Source organism: Astatotilapia calliptera, unplaced genomic scaffold (genome assembly GCF_900246225.1).
Source record: "Astatotilapia calliptera unplaced genomic scaffold, fAstCal1.2 U_scaffold_147, whole genome shotgun sequence".
NCBI classification, from domain to species: Eukaryota; Metazoa; Chordata; class Actinopteri; order Cichliformes; family Cichlidae; genus Astatotilapia; species Astatotilapia calliptera.
The window spans coordinates 22,487-46,093 of NW_020535671.1; the positions used below are offsets into that span (position 1 = coordinate 22,487).

The window sequence follows — 23,607 nt, forward strand, 5'->3', positions numbered from 1 at the left end:
GTTAAGAGTTTTTCAGAACAATTGACATTACATATTAACCTCTCTTCACTGGTCCTAGCAAAGTTACTCCTTTCATTTCTGACACTGAACTGGCCGTGCCTTAATGATACAACATGTATATAAAGATGAACAATGGCATCTCTCACTGGTTTTGGACTGTATTTGGGTGATAAGCTGTATGTTAAGTTATCAGCTAATGCTAGCTAGACACACAGATAAGCTGCTAGTTATTAAGTAACAGACAAATAAAATACTAGCTTTCACTCACCAAAAGTAGAGCACACAGGAAGCCATATTATTTGTTAGATGATTGTATTAAAAGTTCAAAAGGTCACAAACGCAGAAACAAAAAGGTCCAGTTCAATGACTTGAAGTAGCGGAAGTTGAAGCCTTGCCGCGAGTTGGTGCTATAACCGCCTGCATTCAAGCGTCACGCTCCACAGCACTAATAATTCACAACTTTAAGTATTAATACTTTAAGCCCCTATAAAGGGATGAAATGTAAAGATGTCACAAAGGTGGAAAATTACTTTTTATACCAAGCTAGAAACTTTTTCACCCCTGCTCTAAAGCTAGGCACTCAGCCACAGATAGCCACACATTGGTTTCTGAAGTGCCATATTGTATTGAAGCTTTTGCCATCACCAGCTTGGTTGGCAAAAAACCCGAGTTGACAAGAAGTCAAGTGTGAAACCGCACAATCATTGGCTAATGACTTCTGATGGACCGCTATTAGCCATCAAGTGTGCGGTTTTTATATCATTTTGTAACATGGTTACAAAATATTTCAGTTGATATTTTATTCAGTATGACCCAAAACAAATGAGTAAAATCAGAAAGCCATTTCTCGTAGCCTTCTGTAAGACTTCAGGTCTCTTTTACAACCACAGCTATCACCATCTGGTGGCCCTCAGAGAGAATGCAGGCAGGTCACGTTGGCTTGATTTCTCAGCCTCCGAGGTTGCTGCTTCAATTTAATCTAACTTGTGTATCTTCCCGCAGGTTTATGTACTGGTCAGACTGGGGAGGTCAGGCCAAAATTGAGAAGGCTGGGATGAATGGAGTGGATAGACAAATTTTGGTGTCTGAACACATTGAAGGGCCCAATGGAATAACTCTAGGTAAGGAAAAAAACATGTAGCTTTGAACATTCAAAGCCCACGGAAGAAGGATGAAAAGCTAGAAGATGATGCCCAGATAGAAAAAATCAATCAGTTCTGACAGCAGTTTTGTTAAAAAAAAAAAAAAAGGTTATTATGCTGACATTGCTTTTAGAGAGAGAGAGAAAAAAGTGTCTCGAGTGAATTCAACACAAAGAAAAAAAACAACACATGGAGGAAAGCCAGAGAGAGACAAACAGCACAAGTTGAGAGAAGAAAATAGTCTATGGGTGCTGAAACCCAAGTAGCTCTTATTGCTATATACCTCAGTTTGTGTCTGGCTCTCATCAATCAAGCCAGTGAGTATGAGGCTCCGAATTAATAAGCCAGACGCTCTGTGCTGTCGATACCTCCCCTCATCCCTTTCAACTCCCTCCGAAGCACCAGCCAATTCCTCTCAGCTGCCCTTGCCTGAGGAGAAATAGAAGCACACAGTCGCCACACTCTGTGGAATTGAGGTGTCGCCGCATCTGTATGAAAACAAATAATTTTTTGGAATAAGGCGAATGAGAGGTTTGGCGCCAGGCGGCTGTGGGAGAGAAAGGGTGAATTGTGTTCCCCTGGTCATTGATTTCATAGAGACCACCGAACAGTGCAGGTGATTGAGTCAGGAGAGGTGAATGGGGACAGAGAATCGTGTTAATTCTCTTCCCCCTTCAGTTTACTTTGGTGCTTTTATTGGATGCTTTTTTTTCATATACTTCCAGTGTTTTACCAATTTCGAATTGCTTATTGCACACAAAAGCTTAATTCTTTATTAATTACTAATTAAATTCTTGCTTTCTGTTTTTTAAATGTTTTTCTTAAAAGCATAATCTTAGAGTCTGGTGAAAAAAAGAGTAATACAGGGATTATTTCCTTTGCTGTTTAAATTCAATGTGGTGTTTCGATTTCAAAGTAAACACCACAACACTTTGCCGCTCGTAGCAAGGACACAACAATGATTTGGGCCTAATATAAATAATATAGCAGTGGCTGAAATGTGGAGTTATTTGAGATTTGCGAAACAGCAAAGTTTGTCTTTAAAATAGGTCCAGCAAGACTAATGAATCTGTTCAAGGGCATATATATTTTCTCCAGCAAAGAAGTCAAGCGGCAATATTACAATCACATCTGTGTTTTCTTAGTACGGGGCTGAGGTCGTCATGTCAAAGAAGATTGATTGTGTAGCTACTGGGCCATTACATCCATATACCCCTCACCCTGGGCCGTTTCACTCTGAGTGACCTCTCTCTCTCTCTCTCCATTCACCTTCTCCCCTACCCCCTCTTGATTTTGTTCTCTCTCGCTCTCCCCCCTTCCCTGCATGTTCTCAGACTTGTCCAACAGACGACTTTACTGGGTGGACTCCAAGCTGCACCTGCTGTCCAGCGTGGATTTCAATGGTGACAACCGCAAAGTGCTGCTCTCCTCGCATCACCACCTGGGCCATCCCTTTGCCCTCACTGTCTTTGAGGTATAGCAGTTGAGAATTGAGATTCAAATGCAAAGAATCAGACCAGGTGGTAATGCCAGAGCTCTGGTCTGGTGCATACAGCTGTTTCTGTAATATGCATTTTTGAAAGTGTGCAGTGTTTTGTTTCGTTTCCAACCTTTTGGGCACCTTGATCCTACAATTGAAGAGCACTGCCCTTCTCAGGTTTTGTGCTGCTGTTTGAAGCTTCAAGGTCACAAGCGGCGCGCGGAAAGATTGACAATGGAGAAAGTAAAAAGGGGAAAACAATGTCAGAGACTGACTGCTGAGGTGGAAATCAAGACAGAGAGCGAGAGAAGCAAAAAGAAGAGATGGAATAATAGATTTGAGTAGTGTTTTATCAGCGTGGCTGATATTTGTCTATCATTGTTTCAGAACTACTGTCATATGAGTAAAGGTTATCAGAACCTAAGTGAGGGAGAGATTTAGTGATGGAGAGCTCACTGAAAGATGGGGGGGGAAGGTGAGAGAGAGGTCAAGTCCACTGATAATACGGCACAAAAAGCATGGATGGCTGCTGTGACTAAGCCCCACACACGGACACACACGGACACACACATACCCGCACACCATACAAGTCTTGCAGGTCTTTGCCTTTAAAAAGATGATAAAAATACATCCTCCCTGTAACGACGAAAAAACCTGCAGACACTCTTCCTGATTGGTCTCTCCGTCTCACACTCACCTCCTAAATCGTCTCTTCATTGTTTTATCGAGCTTTCCATGATATCAGCCTGTCTGTGTTTTCTCGTGCAGTCATTTGCTCTATTTTTCTGTTTTTTCTTAATTGATGTGTGCTTGCTTGGGGTTGCTGTGGAAACCAAGTGCCGTGAGCACTTGTGCGGTTATATCGTGTAGTATCATTAAAGAGAATAATGAGCAGGTGTGAAAGAGCGGAAGGGAAATTGAGAAGGAAGCTGAGCTAGGACTACAAAGACACCGTACGCTCCGCCAAAGCAGTCACTACCTTCTGCTTTGGCACAAAGCTTAAACAGAGAGTCAAAGGTACAGACGTTTTTCCAATAAAACACCGGGGCTGTTTTTTTCGTATCAAGCATGCAACTTCCTTACAGACTTAAAACGGTGTTTTTACTGTTTTTTGTTGTTTTTTTTTAAGTAAACACTGCTCCCCTTTTCACCCACCGAGCACAGAGTAGGTGGCTTATTTTAACTAAACCGTCTCCAAGAGATGCCACGCCTCCTCTGTGTCCTTGTATTTGTTAAGTAGCTGTTATAATTAGGGTGGTTAAAAATAGAAATTAGCAAAGAGTGCCACCTGGGCTTTCTTCTCTGGCAAATTGGAGTAATGTGACTCTGTTTTTAAGTTTATTTGGGGCTGATTATTTTTACCAGAGAAGAGAGAGACTGGCTATAATTTTAAATACCTGGAGTGCTGGAGGGTAAAGATGGTAGAATGGGGGCTAAATGGCATGTTTTGGGGGGGGGGGGGGGGGGGGGGGTTATTGCATTTTTGAAAAATTAACCAGCTACCTCGGATATAAAACACCTCTCTATTCAAGTAAACCACAACACATCCTCAAATGTAATCGTAAATTTAATCAAATAGCCATTGTTGGGATGAGGACATTTCTTTGCAGCAGACTGGCTTTTTTTCTTCCTTTTTTTTTTTTTTTAAATTAACGGTGACTACAATGAATATCAGTGCACAGCTTCTAAGCAGAGACAAATGGTGTTTATGAAAAGCCATTTATTCTAAAGTTGTATGCAGATTATGCTCATTTGCAGCATGTTTGCTCCATACTTGAGGTCTCACGGTTCTGAATTACAGAATCACTGGACTCTGAAAATGATAAGCAACAACAGCTTTATAAAACCCTAGAATGACGCCCTCTTTAGAGAAAACATTTTTGTAAGTGTTCTGTTACTGAAATATGAAATATATCTCGTCATCACTGCCATTTGATTAGGAAAGTGTCCGATCTCAAGTGGTACAGCGCAAGCAGTTCTGGATCTGCAACATGCATGTGGCTTTATAACATTATCTGTGGCATTAGCTGAGATATCTTTCATTTATTCTTCTTTTTTTTTTTAATAGGTTGATCGTTAATCATCAAGGCTGGTTTAGGGCTTTTTATTTATTTGTGTATTTCTCAAGCTGACTTTGCTTTATTTTAACCCAGGATCGCGTGTATTGGACAGACTTGGAAGATGAAGCGATATACAGCGCCAACCGACTGACGGGACACGATGTGGCCAAGGTCGCAGAGGACCTTAACAACCCCCTGGACCTGGTGGTGTTTCATGAACAGAGGCAGCCCAAGGGTAAGAAGAAGAAACGCATAGAAGCTTAGCACAGGTGATCTAAGTGGGGCTGTCCCAGATGACCTCAAATAAGTCAAAATGTCCGTTTCGTTTTCAGTCTGTCATACTGCCCAGTCTCTGTCTAGGTGCTGTTTGCCACTCGTAAGCGTGCAGGATCTTGTTCGGTATAATGAGCAGGATTTTGGGGCGTATGTGCACACAGGATACACAAAATCTAACCTCCTTCCTGAGTACAAAGCATTGCATTATCAGCACATAGACACGAGGATCCACTTAGTGAAACGGTCTGAAACAATAAACAGATAATCTGATGAGTGTGATTAGACCGGTGGATGTGACGGGCACGTCAAAACGATGTGTTTGTCTTTTTTTTTTTTTGCACTCTCGATGTGTGTGACTGCACGCACGCGTGTGTGCCTGTCAACACCTCTGCTTGTGAATACCTGGGTGTGTTTGACACTGCGTGCCAGAAATGTGTTTGTGCGAGTGTTTTCATGCTTTGTTTTCTCTCCTCACTCACTGAGCGCTCAGAAGCAATCTTGTCTGTGCGCCAGCAGGCAGCTAATTGCATTCCCTCATTAATAAATCAAGAGTCCTGGTCAAAAAAAGAAGTCACAGAATTGGAAAATGTTTTCTCCCAAATGCCAACAAAAGCAAGACAAAACACTGCAAGGCTAAGTGAAGGTGCACCGAGTAGCCCCCCCAAGCACACGAGTAGCATTGATAAGCAAAGTATTTGATAAAATGTGACCTCGACTGCAACGCTTGGTGAGTTCAGACTCCTCTCTGCCCTGTCTTTTACCGATTTATCTTTGTTTCTCTTGCATTTTTGTATCATTTCTTATTTGTTAGTGTACTGCACCTAAGGAAAACCCCAGTGAGGAATATTATCTGTAAGTGTGGTTTGGTACAGTACTGTGCGTCTCCACATATTTCGAGACGCTCAGATGTCTTTCATGTTTATCGACACACTTCCTTAAAAGAGGCTTTCGTCCGATCCTTCCCAAGTTGTGTCTGTTTTATTATTAATTTTTTGTGCGCTCAGTGGGTCTTTGAAGCCTAGGTTCACTCTTCTTAGTTGGAGACCAAAGAGAGGCAGCGCAGGAGGAGAAAGTGACGCTTTTATGGCTTAAAACCAACATAATTTTGTTGTTGTTATCATCTCGGTCCTTCTTTTTTCCTTCTTCATCCTCATCCTCATCATTTTCGTTCACTTTTCTCTTGCCTCCCTCTCTCTCCTCCTCTGTTTTCTTCTTTCCTTCCTACACTCTTCCTTAACCTTTTTTTCCCATCCTCCCCAGTTTGATGACTCCTTCCCAAACCTTTTACCACATTTGGAGCTTTGAGAACTTAGACAGCTGTTCTCATTACATAGTCATTATGCTGAGATACTGTACATCAAGTATAAATGTATTCCCAGCTTATTAAAATCTCACTCTGTGTAGCAAGTGATATTGCTGTTTTTCCTGACAGCTGATGGCGTGCTGCTCTCCAAAGCTACATAAGAAATCAGGAAAGATTGCGACCTGACCTAATTCTCGCGCTTCCCCACATGACACAAAACTGCAGTGTTTTTCCATGAGTCTGCAACTGTGCTTAAGAAACTACATGTAAATTTTTTATTTGGGTTACAGAGATTAAAAGCAGTTGAGACTCTCCTGCATTCACCTACGCATCTCTAAAGTCAGCAAGAGGAAGTGTGTGGAATAAAGATTAGCTTCCTAAATCTAGCATCAAACTAGTTAATAGTTTGATGGCAGCAGAAACTTTTTACTGATGAGATACTGGCGCCTACGTGTCAAATTTGATGCTGGTTTTTCTTTTTCTTAGGTTCATCCAGTTTTTCATGTGTTTTTTTCTGCAGATTGATGAACCTCAGCATCTGCGAGATGATATAATATAACATGATTATCCCCAATCGTGTTACTGACATGTTTCCAGTTAACATAATTAGTTGCAAAATGTTTCTCCAGCTGGTTCTTTTTCATTAGCACTTACTTTTGCAGCCTTTTCTTACCCGTGTCCCAACTTTTTTTAAGACTAGTTATTGCCATCAAATTCAAAGTGGCCTTATTTTTTTGTTACAATTGTACATTCTGTAATTTTAAACCTTTGATATATTTTCTTTGTTCTAATTTGAATAAAATTTGGGCTGTTGAGATTTGGGCTTTGTGCAAGTTTTTTTTTCCTTTTCCAGTACAGCTCGTTAATAAAACATTTGGGGTTTTATTGTTTTCCAAGAGATAATTGTGTTGCCAAAAGTCTTTTTTAATATTTTTACATTTCTGCCTGTGTTCCCAAAGGTCCTGATACCTGTAATATGGGCACACTGCCTAATGGTGGCTGCGAGTACCTCTGCCTGAAGGCGCCTCAGATCACAGACCACTCCCCCAAGTACACCTGCGCCTGTCCTGACGGCATGGAGCTAGGACCAGACATGAGACGCTGCGCGATCAGTAAGTCTACATTCCACAGGCACACCTGAATGAATGATTCGTGTGGATAAATGTCACATGAGATTCACGCTGCTAGGATCACAGTGAAATTCAGGAGCATTGTTGCCATTCTCAGGGGTCGTTGGCTAACAGTGATCAGTCCAATAGTAAGGCCTGAATTTTCTCCGGTTCCTAAATTCTTTTACGAGCACAAAGAATCCAGGCTAACTTCTCAACTACTCCATCAGTACAACATAGAACAGCAGTGGTGCACAGCAAGGCTGCAAGAACGAAGCACACAAGTCATTCTATGTATAAGTAAAATTATTTGGAATGAGCTTGTTTCTAAGTCAAACTTAACCTGACAGAGATATTTTGGAAAGACCTGAAGTTCATTTGAATAAACCCACAAACATGCAAGCCGTGTAATACTGGATTAAATTACCAAGAATATTTTTGTCTCATTTATTTATTTGAGTTATGTTCGTCTGTGTGACTAGTGTTAAAGTCTGATCATCTTTTAGGTCATATTTAAGCACAAATATTTAAAATTCTAAATATAAAGCGTTTCTATTTATACTGTTTCTATTTGTCATAATACTTTGGATACTCCAAATACAGTATTTTTCAATGTCTGCAATTTAACAGTACAATGTTTACAAAGCTAAAAGTGCCCTGGATCCTTCAGAGAATCTGAACCTTAAGTGTTGTGTAAAACTATCTTGGGAACTAGGTCAGGGACTCTTCCCTGCACTTCTAACCTACCTCGCTGACCTTATTTCATCAGTCAGCTTGTCCCCCTGCCCTTATAGAGTCACTACATTTGTAACGTTGCTATTTTTACTAGACCTACACCTAATGTCTATATAGGTGAGCTAGGAGGAGCTGACACAGAGAAACGGGGGGAAAGAGACGATGAAGATGTATTGAGGCAATATTTCAAAGAATCCCTGTGAGAGAGGCTGGGAGTAGGTGCAGGGGCAGTGAGTGCATTTGTACCAAAGCTTTTTGGATTCTTACTGTAACACAAACATTTCTGGTGGAAAAACTCACTGGTTCCCTTTCAGTCGATTCACTCGGTACAACACATAAGTATGGGATATCACGCCCTCGCGTGTCCTGGCTGAAGAAACCTTTATTCACGCCTTTACGGCAGATGACGTGTGATGACACGCGCAAGGCCCCGCCCGCACATATAGCCACTGCCATCACCGTCATCCCTCAGTTCTTACGCTCTTCACCTCGCTGAGAACACCTCTGCTGAGTTGGGCTAGCTAGCTACTGCTAGTTAGCTCCGTTGTCTGCCAACTTGAACCTAGCTTAACTGCCCCTGTTGGTGTTAGCCTCCACCGCCCAGCTGGTGCGTAGGCTGCCCGCGGAGCGCTATTTTCAAGTTTTTCTTGTGCAGCGTTTCGCTTTGCGTTTTGGGAATGGACTCCAAACCGAAGCGAGCAAAGCAGAAATCTTCTGTTCGCCCCTGTCCTCAGGGATGTGGTTTCTCTTTGCACGACAGCGACCAGCACGATGCCTGCCCTGTCTGCCTGGGGATCGTCCACGCTAGGAGAGCGTTGACGGAGCCCGAAGCTTGTGCGTTTTGTCGCCAGCTCCGACGCTCGACCCTGGAAAGACGGGTGACGTTTGTGGAAAGAGTGCTGGGACGCTCGGCTGTCGCACGGCATGACCCTCTTCTTTCCGAGTCTGGAGCCCCGGCTTCGTCCGAGTCCGAAGACGAAAATTTTCAGGTCGATGTCCCCGCGATTAGCTGGGCTGACCACATGGAATACGTTGACGGGTTAGCCGATGACGGACCGGAACCATGCAGGAGCGCTGACGGGCTTCAGCCTGGGTTGAAGCCCGCCAGCGCTCCCCAGGAAGACGATGACGTGCTGGACATCGGCCTGGACATCCATGGTTTGTCGGAGGATGAGCAGGAGAGCTCATTGTCGACCCAATATGCCGCCGCTGCTGCGCCGGTCGGCCACGATGACACCTCTCTTTTCTCCCTGTTTCGCCGTGCCGCTGAGAAGCTGCAGGTGGACTGGCCCTCTCCTCCACCAGCTCGGAAGCCGTCGCGGTTTGCGGGTTTTTTCCTTCCACCGGAGCCCGCAACGGCCAAAAACTGCCTCCCCATGTTCCCAGACTTTCTCTGCGAGCTAACAGCGTCATGGGACAAACCTCTGTCTACCCGCGTCACTGTGCCCGGCTATGGACAGTACATGGAATTGGACGGCGCCGAGGGAGCTGGTTTAGCTAACCCACCCCCTATGGAGCTGTCTCTGGCTGCTTATCTGGCCCCGTCCCATAACCATGGTGTCGGTGGCCCCGCAACTCTGCCGTCCAAGCACTGCAGATTCTCGGCCTCGCAGCTGGAGAAGATTTATCGGGCTCAGGCCGGCACCGCTCGAGCCATGAGCTCCGTCACCATGCTCCAGACGTACCAAGCAATGTGCCTGGCGGAGCTTGGATCGCTGGTTCCGGAGGACAGCCCGCTGTCACCTCTTCTTAACGAGGTTAGAGTCACCACGGATTACATCCTCCGTGCGTCTCGCTGTGCAGCGCTCTCCCTGGGCAGAGGGATGGCTTCGACAGTGGTGGCGCAGAGGCACCTGTGGCTGACCCTCTCCGACGTCCCTGATAGAGACAGAGCTGTGTATCTGGACGCACCAGTGTCTGCGGCTGGGTTATTCGGACATTCACTTGAAGCCATTCAGGCTAGATTCGATCTGAGGAAGAAGCAGACGGAAGCTCTGCGCGACATCATCCCCAGACGCCAGCCCCAGCCCAAGCCCACTGCTAGCTCTCACAGGCCCGCCGCTCCTCTGACAGCTGGCAAGAGACCGGCGCCCACTGCTGGAGTGGGAGGGCCGCCGGCGAGAGCACGTACTCCGGCCCGAGCTCCACGCCAGTCGGCCTGGGGCAAAGGCCCTCCCCCGGGCCCCCGACGGGACCCGACGCCCAGGAGGAAGAAGCCTCAGCCCTCCTAGCTGTGATTGCGAGTGGGGAAGGGATCCGGCAGCAGGGAGACGCTGCTCTTACCCCTCTGTTGCCGCACAAGAGGTGCCGCTTAAGTTCTGTTCAGGTTGTCAGCCCCAGAAGGCGCTGCACTTCCCTATCGCGGTCTCCCAAGCACATAACCCCTGCACACGGTTCAGATGTGTTGAATGTTCAAGCGACCACATCGAGTGTTCCCACTGTTTTTCATTGTTATGCCCCGGAAAAGGTGCACCCAACAAAATGTATAAATGTACATGTTCCCATGTTGCAATCAATAAAGAGTGTGGTTTACTCTCAAACAATCTCAAATGCTCAACCTGCAGGCGAAATGAGCCAGGTCAGGCAGGGGATGCAGTCCCCTGCAGACACACTGGGGGGCGACGGCGCCCCGCCGTCAGTGCTGCAGGCCAGCCGGCTGGCTGCTCACTTCCCTCAGTGGCGTGCTTGCGCCCCCTCTCCGTGGGTGCTGCAAACCGTTGCCATGGGTTACAGGTTGCAGTTCCGGGTCAAGCCGCCTCGTTTCCAAAGAGTCGTGAACACGATTGTCAACCCCGAGGCAGCCTTGGTACTCAGAGAGGAAATACAGGCGCTATTACAGAAGAGAGCAATACGGGTGGTCCCCGCTTCGGAGACGGACAAAGGTTGGTACAGCCGTTATTTTGTCATTCCGAAGAAAGGGGGAGGGCTTCGTCCCATCCTCGACCTGCGAGTCTTGAACACGTACCTGCGAACGTACAGGTTCAAGATGCTAACACTCAGACAGCTCCTGAGTGCAGTCGGCCCGGGAGATTGGTTTGCGACAATCGATCTAACAGATGCTTATTTTCATGTCGCTATACACCCGAAACACAGGCAGTTTCTGAGGTTTGCATTCGAGGGCGTAGCCTACGAATACCTAGTGCTGCCGTTCGGGCTGTCGCTCGCTCCCCGCACCTTTACGAAATGTGCCGAGGCAGCGCTAGCGCCCCTCAGGAAGAGGGGCATCCGCATCTTGGCCTACCTGGACGACTGGGCTCTCGTGGCTTGCTCCAGAGAACAGGCGGAGACGCAGCTGTCGCGGGTTCTGTCACACATTCAGACACTGGGGTTCTCTGTGAACTTTCAGAAGAGCTCGCTAATCCCAGGTCAACAGATCGCTTTTCTCGGTCTGGAAATATGCTCTCTTTCCAGCCGCGCACGGTTGTCAGAGCACAGAGTGGCCGCGTTTCATCGCTGCCTCGCTCAATTTCAGCTGGGACGCAGACTGCGTTTCCAGACGATATTGCGCTTGTTGGGCATGATGGCATCTATGATCGCCGTAGTGCCGCTTGGGCTGTTGAAAATGAGAGCGTTTCAACGCTGGACTCTCTCTCACCGTTTGTGTGCTTCGCGTCACCTCCGGAGGAGGCTGCCGGTAACTGCGTCTTGCATGCTAGCTCTCCGTCCTTGGAGGGAGCCCGGGCTACTGCACCAGGGCTCTCGGATTGGGAGGGTGTTGTTTCGCAAGGTGGTGTCCACAGATGCTTCCCTAAGTGGGTGGGGAGCGCTGTGCGAGGGTGCGTCAGTGAGAGGGATCTGGTCCGCGGCTCAGCGCCAGCTGCACATCAACCACTTAGAGCTGTTAGCAGTGTTCTTAGCTCTAAAGCGTTTCCGTCCAGTCCTGCAGGGCCAGCATGTCTTAGTCAGGACGGACAATTCAACAGTGGTGTCTTATATAAACAGGCAGGGAGGAACACGCTCTCTCCCCCTGTTGCAGCTGTCTCGCTCTCTGCTGTTATGGTGCAGTGTTCATTTTCTGACTCTAAGAGCCACCCATGTCCCGGGCCACCTGAACCTGGGGCCGGACCTTCTCTCCAGGGGGGGTCCTCTGGTGAGAGAATGGAGGTTACACCCTTCAATAGTGGCTCAGATTTGGGATCTATTTGGCGAGGCGCAAATAGATCTTTTTGCTTCCAGGGTGAATGCTCACTGCCCCCTGTACTTCTCCATAATCGACCACGATGCACCCTTGGGCTTGGACGCGCTAGCGCACCAATGGCCAGACGTGCTCCTGTATGCATTTCCCCCAGTGGAAATGATATCTCCAATTCTGGAGAGGGTGCGTCGGCATTCCCTCTCTCTGATCCTGGTGGCCCCTTGGTGGCCCGCGAAGTCGTGGTATGCAGAAATAATCAGCCTGCTTGCAGCAAGTCCTTGGCAGCTTCCTCTCCGCAGGGATCTCCTCTCTCAGGCGGGGGGGGAAGTGTTTCATCCGCGCCCGGATCTGTGGCACCTTCATGCTTACCTGCTGAGAGGTTAAACTTGGTTGCTAAGGGTCTGCCACCTAGTGTGGTAGCGACGATTCAGAGCGCCAGGGCCTCGTCTACTAGAGGCTTGTACGCTTACAAATGGCGAGCCTTCGAGCGATGGTGCCAGGACCGCCACACTCTCCCATTTCAGTGCTCTATTGTGGATGTTTTGACATTCCTGCAGGAGCTGTTGGATAAAGGCCTTTCGTTTTCGACGATCAAGGTTTATTTAGCGGCTATATCTGCTTGTCATATCGGTTTTGACGGGGTGACACCAGGTGCGCATCCCCTCGCCGTGCGTTTTCTGAAAGGGGTTCGCCGGCTGAGGCCCGTGCTTAAGTCCAGTGTCCCTGCTTGGGACTTGTCTTTGGTGCTGGAGGCCCTTTGTGGCCCTCCGTTTGAACCCGTTGAGTCGGTAGATATGAAACTTCTTTCGTATAAGACCGCATTACTTCTCGCTTTGGCCTCGGCGAAGCGAGTGGGGGACCTTCATGCGCTGTCTGTGCATCCTGCCTGCACACAGTTTTCTCCTGATGGCCGCAAGGTCGTATTGCGTCCGAATGCCGCCTATCTTCCCAAGGTCATGCCTGCATCTTATAGTTCAATGGAGTTTGAGTTGCTGAGCTTTTGCTCCCCTCCTTTTGAATCTGAGGAGCAGAGGAGGGTGCATTCTCTTTGTCCGGTGCGTGCGCTACGCACCTACATTGAGCGCACTCGGGATGTGCGTTTGTGTGACCAGTTGTTTGTCTGCTTCGCTAATCCGAATAGAGGTAGAGCTCTGTCCAGACAGAGGCTGTCCCACTGGATTGTAGAAGCTATCTCGCTGGCATACAGCACCGGAGGTTTTGCGTTGCCCCACGGGGTGGGAGCTCATTCCACCAGGGGGATGGCGACCTCATGGGCTCTTTTTAGAGGGGTGCCTGTGGCTGATATTTGTGCAGCGGCTAATTGGGCGTCGCCGCACACTTTTGTGCGGTTTTATCGGTTGGACGTTACAGCCCCTTCGGTGGCTCATGCTGTCCTTTCTGCTGGGTCTACCACTCACTGAGGATGTGGTGGTCCCGTTCCGGTTCGGTGGCTGCTCTGCGGGGCGTGTATATAGGTCCCATACTTATGTGTTGTACCGAGTGAATCGACTGAAAGGGAACGGTTAGTTATGTCTATAACTTCTGTTCCCTGAAGGAGAGGAACGAGGTACAACACAGGGTGGCCCCACTGAGCAGTTGGCTCGGTGAAGAGCGGCTATCGAACTGAGGGATGACGGTGATGGCAGCGGCTATATGTGCGGGCGGGGCCTTGCGCGTGTCATCACACGTCATCTGCCGTAAAGGCGTGAATAAAGGTTTCTTCAGCCAGGACACGCGAGGGCGTGATATCCCATACTTATGTGTTGTACCTCGTTCCTCTCCTTCAGGGAACAGAAGTTATAGACATAACTAACCGTTTAATTGTGACTGTATTGGATCAAAATTTCAGTTTTACAACCACAAAGAAACGCATATCACTTATATTAAAAATAATGTTTAGAAAACACAAACCCGAATGTTATATCAGCAGCAGTGTGTGCACTGGGATTTGTGTAAATCTGATACACCAAAAAAAAAAAAAAACAGTGATCAGAGGAAGAGCCTGGGGTGACATGTGGTGTAATTTAGCTTCAGCTAAAATCCCTGACTTGAATACTTCTTTTAGTACATGTAGTACACTATGAACCAAACGTACTGGTGTAGTACATCTGCTTTAACAACGTAGTGTTTTCTCAGATCATTTCTTGTGATGTGATATGATGTTTGCAACAACTGACTGCAACGCTTGCACTAAATTCTGCTTATTATGCGCTTGTGCAACTTATCCATCTGGCAACTTGTTACTCATGAATGTGTGAATGCACTTTAGCACAGTATGTACATAGAAATATCACAGTACCTGTCACGGTACCTATGTGGTGCTGTACAGGACTTTAAAGTGTCACACTTCTGATTAGCAGTAACACAGGTGTTATACCGGACTGCTGTGGTGCAGCTGAAAGCTGAAACGTGAAGCTTTTCATTTACTGATCCATTTATGTCTCAATCCAAACCTGTGGTGTGATGTAAGATCTACAGACTTCAGTTCAAAGCCTATAAATAAATAATTATGAGATTATGGTCATGAAATCTGAGTAAGATCATGAATACAAGCACCTAAAATGAATTTCCTCTATAAGGTGGTTGGGCTCAGCTTTAGAGATGAGACACTGAGGAGCTTGGACTTCTGGAGGGACCTTAGAGTAGAGCCGCTGCTCCTGCGTATCAAACACACCAGCTGAGCATCTATTTTGGATGCCTCATGGATGCCTCCTTTTGGAGGTTTTGCAGGCGCGCTCCTGGTAGGAGACCCCATGGTAGACCCAGAACCCTCAGAAGAGATTATAGATCTCATCTTATAAGACAATGGAGGCATTGCTGTTGACTGCAGTTGTATGCTGAATATTGATGCAGAGCTTACAAGTGGAAATGGCTGCAACAGCTGAGCAGTCTGGAGAGAAATCTCAAATCCTACTGGTTGTTTTTCTGTTGCGCAGTTCGACCCCGAGCAACCACGACATCTGCCTCCACCGCAACCACAACTTCCACGACGACCACCACAACAAGCACAACAACAACAACTCCCACAACCGTTGCCACGACCACAACACCCTCTACCACCACCACCACCACCACCACCACCACCACCACCACCTCTGCTACTACCACATTACCACCCACAGCCAAGACTACAACACCAGCCCCTCCTCAGACCACCAGGAGCGGCAGAATCACAGAGCACCCTCGGACTCCCGCCGCTACCAGTACAGAGACGACCAGTTTGAGCAGCACTAGTCAGAAGTCCACGTCCACACACACCCCCTTATTGGCTGCCGTGGCTCCCAACAGCATTCAGAAAGAGAGCAATGCCAACCTCTCCCACAGAGGTAAGTGACATGATGACAGGAATGTGGATGTGTGTAAAGCGAGTGTTTTCTTCTGCTCTGCTACCATCACTGCTGTTACCACCATCATTAAATCAGCAGGAAGCTAAAAACCAATACTTTTATCCCTCCTTTCTCTAGCTTCTCCTCCCCTCCACTTTTCCCTCTGATCATTTGCTTTACTGGCCCTACGACCTCCTCCTCTATTCCTTTTCTCATCTGCTCACACACCCGTCCGAACGCTTCACAGGCCTGCACTATGTCTCGGTCTGCTTACTGTTGATCCCTCGCGACCAGCGTCTTAACAGAAGTGTCAGAGCTAAGAAATGACAGTCCCCTCCATTCTCGCATAAAACTACTCATCACTCATCCTCACTTTCTGACAGCCTCTCTCTTACTCTCTTTGTCTTTATCTCTGTCTTGGTCTCTCCCTCTGTACCTCTCTCCCCTTCTCTCTTTAGCTCTCGCTCGCTCTCTTTCTATAACTGGCAGTGTTCTTCATTCTCGCGCCAATCACGCTTCACTGGCTCGCAAGAAAAATACCACTTTGCAGCCCAGACAAACAGTGACAGCAGACTAACAGCCGTAACAATGGTTTACAAAGCCACGCTAAGAATTAAATTGTACTTGGAAGCGGACGAGAATCCTTGATAGCACCACGCAGCAAAATTGATGAAGCCACCAAATTGTGAGATCAGTATTTTTCAGCAGTTGTTTTGAAAGTCTTCTTAGCTTTTTTACTGCATGGCAATATTAAATTGAGACAGTCAACCTGCCGAGGCAGCTTTTTATTTTGTCTTTTGTTTCTAAGAAAATGAAAAAGGTTCCCTTTTTAATACTGACTCTTTAGATGAATATATATTTATGTCAGATAATGGGTCTGTGCACTATTTAAATGCCCTAAAAGAAAGATTAACACTAAAACACTTATCGTAATACTTGTATATCTTTATGTCATTCTAACAAGTAATTTAGAGGAGAGAAAAAAGAATTAAAAGAGTAGGTGTTGAGGATGAAAAAAAGCTGTACAGATGGAGAGAAACAGGGAAAGATGATGAAAGTTTTAAGTGGGAGTTGGAGGACAGGGAAATGAATGAGAAACGGAGCAAGGAGTAAAACGAAGGAATGTTAAATGAAAAAAACAAAAACGTGCAGTGTGAGACAGTAAAGCCACAGAGAACGAAGAGTGAACAGAGAGCGAAAAAGAACATGACAGTCCAGCACTTTAACGGGGAGGATGGGAGTTGTAGATGACACACTGTTGGGAGGAAAGGCGGCATTTACATGGATATAAAAAGACGGGATGGAAAAAGAGGCGGGAGAGAAAGTGATTTTCTGGGAATTAAAGAGGTTGCCTGCTGTATTACTTTAGGGGTCGCGGTACTTCAGAGTTACTAAGAGGCGAGAGGCACGTTTCTTCCGGTCTCTGAAGTTGTCAGCCCTCCTCAGCAAACCACAAGTGCTCCGGATGAGAGGTGGAGCAGACACAGATGAGAAAAATGGGGCATGAACAAGACGAGTCTCCAAACCCACGGGCCATGTGTTATAATTTTCAACTCGGTGCACACTGTCAAGTTTGCCGGCATCAGCTGTTACACATGTGCGCTGCTGGGGGGAGGGAGGGAGGGCATGGTGGGGCGAGGGAGAACCAGGAGTCTGATTGGGGAGGGCAAAGATTAAACACAGCTGGTAACCAATGTTTTCTTTTGATATCGGTAGTAATTTTGCACATCTTTCAGCGACATTAAAGAAAATTAATTTCAAGATTTTTGGAAAAAAAAAAAAACAGACGTGTGACAGATATGAAAGAGTCTGTAGAAGCCATGATGCTGCCCGTAACATCGTCAGCATGACAGGTTTGGTGGCGGGTTAGTAATGGTCTGGGGGGCACAGACCTCTACAGGCTAGGCAATGGCACCCTGACTGCTATTAGCTCCCAGGATGAAATCCTTGGAGCCAATGTCAGACCCTACACTGGTGCTTCCTGGGTTCCTTCTGGTGTGCGACAATGCCTGACCTCATGTGATAAAAGTGTGCAGGCAGTTCCAAATCCACTAAAAGACCTCTGGGATGTTATGTTTTGGTTCATCCGATCCTGTATGGTCACACCTCAGACTGTCCAGGAGTTCAGTGAAGCCCTGGTTCAGATCTCCCAGGACGCCATCCGTCGTCCTGTTACGAGTGTGCCCCATCTTGGTCAGGGATGTGTACAAGCACATACCATTTTGAGATGCTGCAATGAAATTTCCACAAAACAGCAATAGCATGCTGCATCATTTTTCACTTTGATTTTCAGGGTCTCTTTGAATTCAGCCGTCTGTGGGTTGATCATTTTCATTTCGATGTGGCATCTTCTCATTCCTAACACATTACCCAGTCCATATCAGTACAGATATTGATCTGATGTGTTTTTAAAGTATATTTTTGAGCAGTATATTTACGATATACTGTTTTATTAATCATTGTTAATTGTACTGGATATAGCATTCTAACCCTGACAGTTATATTTAAATAATAAGTGGCAGTAAACGTTTTGATATTAAAATCCCTCCAGTAAGAATGACCCTCATGAAATTGAGACTTTTGTCCCCTTTTCTTCTTCTTCTCCCTTTCTCAGTGCCCTCCCTTTCCAGAACAGCCTCCTTCCAGAGCAGTTTCTTTAATGAGATTCAGTTAATCTGCCTTTTTGAGTCTTACTGTTGGACCCACTGGACGTCACTCACACTTAAGAAAAGCCAAAATTCGCTTCTGCTGACTCAGAACTCGCTGTCTGAAGTCGCTTCACCTTTTGTGGCTCTCGTGTGTGCGCACGTGTGTGCATTTATTTGCATTTCATTCACTATATGATTTAATTTATGAAGAATGATTTGCATCTGCATTGTCTGTCACATCCATCACATGCCATCTGTCTCTTTTTGCCAGCCATAGAACTGGAACAGTCACTTTGTCGAATGAACCAATCAGTATGCAGGGCCAGCACTGTGCTCTCTTGTGTTAATCTTCCTTACCAGACTTCATTATAGCCATCTGATCACACTTTTGGCTAACAGCTAGCCTGCTGCTAATACGAGGGTTGGGAGCGAGATTAATGTCAAAAGCTCCCCCGCCGACCTGTTGGGGTGAGAGCTGAAGGGGAGTAAGGATGCAAAGCATGTCCAGAATAAATGTCTTCTGCATTGCATTGTGACACAGTTTTGAAACGTCTCGTAGAAAAAGAATGGAGTAATGCGAGATCATGTGCTCGTTGCTTATATTCATACAAATTCTGATGCATTGGTTTCTGGAAACGCATTTGTTCCTTCGTGTATTAAAAGGCATCTCACTGCATTTTTATGCCATCCCTGTGTGATTCATTGGCTTTTTCATTTACACATGCTGCTGGGGAAGACAAAGTCAGCAGTCCAAACTGAAATCAGATGGATTCTCTGCCCTTATATTATGCAAATATCCTTTTCCAGCCTTTCTTTTGATGTTCCCGTGTTGAAATCTCTCTTGCTCTCTAGGAGGGCACTTGGTGGGGTTTGAAGCAAAACTTTTTCTTGGTTTGATTCTCTTTTTTTCTTGTCTTCCATCTTTCTGTTCATCTCAGCTGCGAGTGATCACTACCTCATAGGTAACAACATCACAGTAGCTGTTCTGGGATAGTCATTCCTATCGGTGAGTACTGTTGACTCCCTCACTGTGTTGTCTTTGCTTTCTGCTTGCCTGCCTCTCCCTCCTCGCTCCTTCAAGTCTGGTTAACTGCATGTTGCGTGCGTTTTGTTGTTAATGTGAGTATGAGGTTATGTGTTTGTGTGCGTGTGCCTGGGTTTTAGGATGTTTGCGTTTCTACCTGGCTGATTAAATCTAAAACATTCTCATTAATAATAATAACAATTCAACACATTATATCTGGTTCAATAGTGAGATTCAGGCATAAAATTGTATCGCATCTATTGAAAAAATGTACTGAGGTATGGTATTATCCAGCAACATCCTCGTGGCCTATGGCTAGAAAAAGCCATTACATGGAAGTGAGCCCCTCTGTCAGTAAACGGCCAGGCCGCTGTAATATGCACATTATGTCATTATTAATGACATTTGAGCAAATGTGAAATTCAATTCAGGTTTTGTCATCACACGACCAGCTGTTAGTACATTTTGCTCGTGTTCACCGCTCTGATCAGATCGTATCAATCAGGCCAATGTTCTGACCTATTTCTGTGACCGAGCAGACTAAGAGTGGGTTATACCGCTTTACGGGAGACGAGGGGAGAGAAAAGTGGATTAATGCCATGAAATTGTGTTTTTGGCCTGGAGCAGGAAGCTAATGACCTCAGACATAATGCTGTTGTCTGTTTAGGCAATAAAGAGAAAACCATCAAGCCGCCTCTACAAAGGCAGAAAAAGGCAATTGTAGTTCTTTCAATCAAACCGGCTTAGAAAAGTTAATCTACTCTATTAGCTCCGATTAAAATGAAAATCGAATTTTATGGAAATATTTCATACTTTCATGCCCAACGTGACTGGGAAATCAGCTGAATGTGCAAATGGCCTTATAGTGGCAGCATATGCCACTAATTGAGATCTCTTTCATCCCTAATATTAACAAGTTTGATAATTCAGGGGAGCGCTAAAAGATTGTAAAGCTATTTTTTTTCTCTTTCCAGTCTCTATAGTTGAAATATCAGCTCATTAAAATAACCCTGGAGACTATTAACCCTTTCCGCTTTATCCTTTTTTTGTCCTTCTCCCATTTATTGCCACCACAAATCTTTTTTTTTAGCAGCTTTGAAACATTAATGTTGGAGGTCCACACGGGCTGGATTTCTGCACCCCAGCTCTCCGCTCATACCCAGTAATGCACCACACCCACCCACAGCTCCATAAGGGGAAGCAGCCCAGCAGTGATTATCAGTTTTAGCCAAAGACAGGCTGTTTTGCCACTCGCTCATTGGAGATAAATTTTCTAAATGAGAGGAAAGCTGATGGGGTTTTTTTGTTTTTTTTCCCTTTAAACCATTGAGCATTTAGAGAAGAACAAAGGAGGAGCTGGGGTTTCCAACCCAGCCACGAAGGAATCTCAAGTGTCTATCTAATAAAGTCGCAATTAGACAGGCGTACTGTAGCGTAGGAAAACACATCTATGAATGCAGACACACATATCCAAACCTCCTTGACTTACCTCTGATTTGGGTGTTTGCGCTTTCATTATACAAAAACTCTAAAGCATGCACTGTACACACACACACAGGTCCTTGCAGGGCAGTTATGCTGATATGGTAATGAAAGAGGAGAGACGGCGCTTATCTCAAATCCTCCAAATCCCAACCCTTTCCCCGTCTTCTCTCCTCCTCTTACCCTCTTCTTATTCTCCTCCCATAACCCCATCCGGACACTCCAGATATTAATTTTTTCGGTGCAATAAAATACAAAATTATAAATCATTGCCCAAAATTCTGTTTTTTGAGCAATGCGCACCAGGATTATATGCTGATGACAATTAAGCAACCTTGTGGGGCTTTTATTCAAAAACAAGGTCATAATCAGTGTCTTCAGGGCTTGAATGGTTACAGATTTAATATAAAATGCCAGTTTGGTTCAGTGTGCCCACGTGTGTGTGTGTGTGTTGGAATGATGTTTATGTGCATGTGTACCATGCAGACATTTATGTTGCATATTGTGTGTGCATGTTTTTGATCATTTCGTGACACTGAGGGGGGATATAATGCAATGAATGATTAGTTCCTCTTTGAAGGCTCATTGTTTCTCTAATAAATGCTTAGATTTTTTAAAATGCAGATACAGAAGACATACGGGGGATGAAACATAAAAAGCTCAGCCCACTAAATTTATAGAAACAGATGCATAAAGTGCCACCAGTTTTTCTAACAGTTTCAGAAAAGTGGACTGCTTCCCCTTCAGGTTCATCTCCTTGTGCACCTCTGGACGTTTTCCAGAAGGCGAATATTTCCATGTTTTTTTTTGTTGTTGTTTGTTTTGTTTTGTTTTTAAAATTTTTGAGAAGCTGTATGCAAACAACATTCAAAAACCAAAACTGAAAAATAATGAGCCTTCAGGTGGACAGTGCAACGTGTGTTTGTGCGTGAGTGCTTAAAGCGCCGCTCTGTGTCCCCGGGCTGTGTTAACGCTCCGCGTGTGTTGTTGTTGTGTGTGTGTTAAACACATGCAGTCCCTATCCTTGCCACAGTGGTCATCGGATTGCTCTGCACCGGTGGATACCTGGTCTGGCGCAACTGGCGGCGCAAGAACACCAAGAGCATGAACTTCGACAACCCAGTGTACCGCAAAACCACAGAGGATGACGACGACGAAATCCACATCGGGCGTCAGAGCGAGTCCATCGGTCACGTCTACCCAGCAGTGAGTGGCAGCCACAGTCAGCCATTCATAGCGCTTCCTCTAGGGGGCGGCGTCACAGACAACAACTCTCACTGGTATTCGGGGGCGCCGATGCTCTCGAACGCTAAGTGAGAGGTACTGCGGAGGAAAGGAAGAGGTGTGAAATATTTGGAAAATGGGAGTTGGCACGAGGGTTTGGAAAAGCCCGTTTTCTTGTACATGTCAGCCCGGTGGAAAGAAAGAACAGGCTCGCACACGTTCACATATCATTTAATTTCTTTATGTTTTTGAAGTAATTACCGAACACACCTGTCACGCGTACACGTAAACCCTCGACACACATTTCGTTCACCTTCAGCGACCATATTCATGCGATACATCCCTGCTGCCGACCCGCCATCCCATTTATTTGTGCATCGTGTTAGTGTTTTTGGTTGTTGAAGTGAGTGATCCCCATTTCCTGACAAAACCCTTGTGCACAGGCAAAGCATTATTCCTTTGCTTCAGAAAGGTTCAGCAGCCAAGAAATCATGATTAGTGCAGATGAGATGCAAAAAAAGAGAGGTGAAAGAGGAGTTGCTCTATAGCCACTGCTCACAAATAAATTGGACATGTAGAGTAGATAGTTGCGTCATAGCATTGAACTAATGCGATTTTGTTTTGAGGTCACACAAAATTTGAAAAAAGGAGCACAAATCAGGATGAAGGACTCTCTCGAAATACAATTTATCTTGCAGAAACCATAAATCTCAGCAACGCAATTTCAGGATTACCCTGATGACTTCCCATTGATGTATATGCAGTTTTAAAAGTCACTGGAAGCGGCATTTTCTACAAACCCTGGATACAGTGGCAGCTGCAACACGTAGCAGTAAAGTAAAATGCCCTTAAATCCAGACTGTGCGTCATTAGGAGTTTATGACATTTACCGAATATGCTTCTTGTTTTGGGTGTCAGAGAGCAAGCGGCGAAGGGCAGCCAAAAAGCATAAAGGAGGGAGGGCGAGACGGGAGTCTAGCGCTTTGATCTGTTGGCATGGTAACACAGATTTCTTTGTGTCACCCCGGAGAGAAAGAAGGCAAAGAATTCTGGGTATCACTGGCATGATGACAGGCGGGAAGCACGCTCAGACAGACACTGAAACAGGTGCACGACTGAGTCATATTAAGATTCAAGGTCGAAGTAACAACCTACCCTCGCGGAACGAGAGAGGGGGCTTTACTCCTTCTCTCTCGTTTTTCCCAGTTTTATTACAAACATTTGTACAAATCTTATGTATTGCCTTTTATCTCTTTAGTGGTTTTCTTCCTCTTCTTTTCTCGTCCTAACTTTTTCTTGCCCTTTGTCTCAGTGTGGCAGCTCGGGCAGCCAGAGAAATCAGGCTTGCATTATGTGGGCCAGACTTTCGCAACCGTAGGCAGGCAGCCTGCATTCCTCCTCTACGAGCAGCCAGGGAAGGAGGGGACAAACAACACGTTGGGGGGGCTGAATTGGAAAGAAACGAAGACGAAGGTTGGGGAGAGGAGGCAGAATAGTGAGAGGGCATCACATAACAAAGCTGCCATTTTTCTTCTGGGTTCCACCTAGACTGGAATCTTGTCTCCCTTTCTCCTCTTTTTCCACTGAGCTTCTCTATTTTCATTCCCCGCTGTTCTATCTCACTTCCTTCTCCTTAACCAGCCTGTTGTGGTAACGGTCTTTT

At 45.9% G+C, this 23,607-nt stretch overlaps 1 pseudogene; it reads left to right on the plus strand.

Moving 5' to 3' along the window:
- LOC113017549 (low-density lipoprotein receptor-related protein 8-like) overlaps nucleotides 1–23,138 on the plus strand; it is a 44,339-nt pseudogene extending 21,201 nt beyond the window's left edge.
- The last annotated feature ends 469 nt before the right edge of the window (nucleotides 23,139–23,607 follow it).